Below are 3,092 nucleotides of genomic sequence, written 5' to 3' on the forward strand. Positions count from 1 at the left end.
TAATAATTAAAGGGATTAGGGGAGCAGTTCCCCGGCCTCGGAGCCTAAATAAGGCCTTCCATATTCAGCAGGGCGAAGAAGGGCCTTCCGAATTTTACAGAGACTGAACGATCAGATGAGAAAGCACTCTGGGCCAGACCCCGAGGACCTGTTGGGCCAAGAAATATTATAAATTACATTTTGTCACCAATAGTTGGCCTGACATTTCCAGAAAACTGCAAAGGTGGAGAACTGGAAGAAGTGCAGAAAAACTGTTAAAGGGGCTCAGAAGATCTATGTACGTAAAAATAAGAAAGGCAAAAACAGCAAACTGAAACATTAACTGCTAGACAAGTTTTAACTTGCCTGCTCTTAGTTTGTATTACAGAAGGTCTCTTGTACTTTGTTGAAGGTATATTTTCTTTTTCTTTTAAATATATTTTTTATTGATTAAGATATTACATATGTGTCCTTATCCCCATGTTACCCCCCCCCCCCCGCTCATGCCCTCACCCCCCCGTTGTCCGTGTCCATTGGTTAGGCCTATATGCTTGCATATAAGTCCTTTGGTTGATCTTTCCCCCTTACCCGCACCGTCCTCTACCTTCCCTCCAAGGCCCGACAGTCCAATCAATGCCTCTCGGTCTCTGGATCAGTCCTTGTTCATCAGTTTATGTTGTTCATTATATTCCACAAATGAGTGAGATCCTGTGGTATTTATCCGCTCTCCAGTTCCATCCATGCTGTGGCAAATGGTAAGAGTTCCTTTTTCTTCTTCCTCTTCTTAAAGAATACCTTTCAGCATTTCATATAATGCTGGTTTGGTGGTGATGAACTCCTTTAGCTTTTTCTTATCTGTGAAGCTCTTTATCTGACCTTCAATTCTGAATGATAGCTTTGCCGGATAAAGTAATCTTGGTTGTAGGTTCTTGCTATTCATCACTTTGAATATTTCTTGCCACTCTCTTCTGGCCTGCATGGTTTCTGTTGAGAAATCAGCTGACAGTCGTATGGGTATTCCCTTGTAGGTAACTGAGTTTCTTTCTCTTGCTGCTTTTAAGATTCTCTCTTTGTCTTTTGCTCTTGGCATTTTAATTATGATGTGTCTTGGTGTGGTCCTCTTTGGGTTCCTTTTGTTTGGGGTTCTCTGCGCTTCCTGGACTTGTAAGTCTATTTCTTTCACCAGGTAGTGGAAGTTTTCTGTCATTATTTCTTCAAATAGGTTTTCAATATCTTGCCCTCTCTCTTCTTCTGGTATCCCTATAATTCTGATGTTGGTACGCTTGAAGTTGTCCCAGAGGCTCCTTACACTATCTTCATATTTTTGAAATCTTTTTTCTTTTTTCTTTTTTGGTTGGGTATTTTTTGTTTCTTTGTATTTCAAATCTTTGACTTGATTCTTGGGATCCTCTTGTCTGCTGTTGGATCTCTGTATATTATTCTTTATTTCAGTCAGTGTATGCTTAATTTCCAGTTGGTCCTTTTTCATATCCTCGAGGGTCTCACTAGATTTCTTGAGGGTCTCACTAAATTTATCGGCGGTTTCCATAAAATTCTTGCAAAACCTTATAAACGTGGCCTTGAACTCTATATCCAGTCATTTGCTTTCCTCCATTTCTGCCATTTGTGACCTGTTTCTTTGTCTCCGCATTTTTTATGCTTCCCTGTGTTGGTAGAGTGGTTTTGTGTGCTAGGTGTCCTGTAGGGCCCAGTGGCTCAGCCTCCCCCATTACCTGAGGTGGACACTCTTGGTGCACCCCCTTGTGGGCTTTGTGCACAGTTTTGTTGTAGTTATGCCTTGATTGTTGTAGGATCACTGGGAGGAATTGACCTCCAGGCCAATTGGCAGTGAGAATCGGCTGTGTCTGCAGTGGGAGAACTTCTGTGCTGAAGACACCCCTCTGGGGCAAGACTTGCTTCAGTGGGGCTTTGGTGCTCACTGAGTCTGCCCCTGAGTGTGTCCCTTATGGATCTGAGGAGTTGTAATCCGGATGGTCCCCCTCTGACCACTGGGTACACTGGCTCTTGGAGGTTACCCAGCAGGAGCTATGAAGAGAACTGCAGATTCCCCTTCCTTTTTTTGGAGTTTGGAGGTGCCCTGATGAGGCCCAGCTGTGAAGCAATGCAAGCTGCTGTGGGGCCTTGGGCCTTCTCTTGGAAGTTCTGGGTCTGTGGCCCAGCTGCAGTTTGTTAGGTAATTTTCAGGTTGCAAAGGGCCAGGGCATTCATATGCAAAAGCCTCTGCCACAGCCTGGGTGGGGAGGGGTCTCAGAGAATCAAAGGGCAGAGCAAGGAACTATGGCGGATTCTCAGCCCTGCCCTAAGAGGCCACGCGCGTCTCAGTGTCCTGATAATTTAATTGCTGCAAGCACCTCTGAGGGAAAGCCGCCCTCGAGTTCCGAGTTCTGCCTGCTGCCACACAGTCCAGTTTCTCCCCGTATAAGTCCTGGGTCCCCAGAGACTTCCCAGAACCGGAGTTCAGAGCAGTCGGGAGCTTGTGACTCCCTCCCGATTCAAAAAGACAGCCGCGTCCTCAGGTACCAGCCCCTTTCCGCGCACTCTCGAGCCTCTGTACCTTTGCACTTTACTTCCGCAGCTCCTGACCCTCAATGTGCTTTTCTCTTTCCTTCTAGTTGTAGAATTTCCACTCCGCCAGCCTTCTGTAAGTTCTAGATGATGTCTGTTTTGTCTTTTTATTGTGTTTTGAAGTTGTTGTAGGAGGCAGCAATTTCGGTGTTTCCCTATGCCGCCATCTAGGTTTCTTCGAAGGTATATTTTTTTGAAAGTAAAAGTGCATTTAAAGTGTGTTCATAAATGTTAATCTAAGAAATGCTGGCTGTTTACTTTTTGGTAATTATTGAAAAAGTGAGGTTTCTAAGAGTGAAGAATTCTAATACATTTTAAAGAAAAAGTCTGTACAAGTTGCTGAAGGTAAAGAACATTAGAGTGGAAATACTTAATGGAAGGTCTAAGGCAGTGGTCGGCAAACTCATTAGTCAACAGAGCCAAATATCAACAGTACAACGATTGAAATTTCTTTTGAGAGCCAAATTTTTTAAACTTAAACTATATAGGTAGGTACATTCAACTTCAAATTCAACTTTAAATTCACG

General features: G+C 43.8%; 1 long non-coding RNA gene across 1 annotated transcript; it reads left to right on the top strand.

Moving 5' to 3' along the window:
• The first annotated feature begins 329 nt into the window (after positions 1–329).
• LOC132211386 (uncharacterized) lies at positions 330–2,891 on the top strand. The gene is made up of 2 exons (XR_009447446.1): positions 330–391; positions 2,749–2,891. It is a non-coding gene; the product is annotated as an uncharacterized LOC132211386 (long non-coding RNA).
• The last annotated feature ends 201 nt before the right edge of the window (positions 2,892–3,092 follow it).

The sequence above is a fragment of the Myotis daubentonii genome, chromosome 10, assembly GCF_963259705.1.
Source record: "Myotis daubentonii chromosome 10, mMyoDau2.1, whole genome shotgun sequence".
Lineage (NCBI taxonomy): Eukaryota > Metazoa > Chordata > Mammalia > Chiroptera > Vespertilionidae > Myotis > Myotis daubentonii.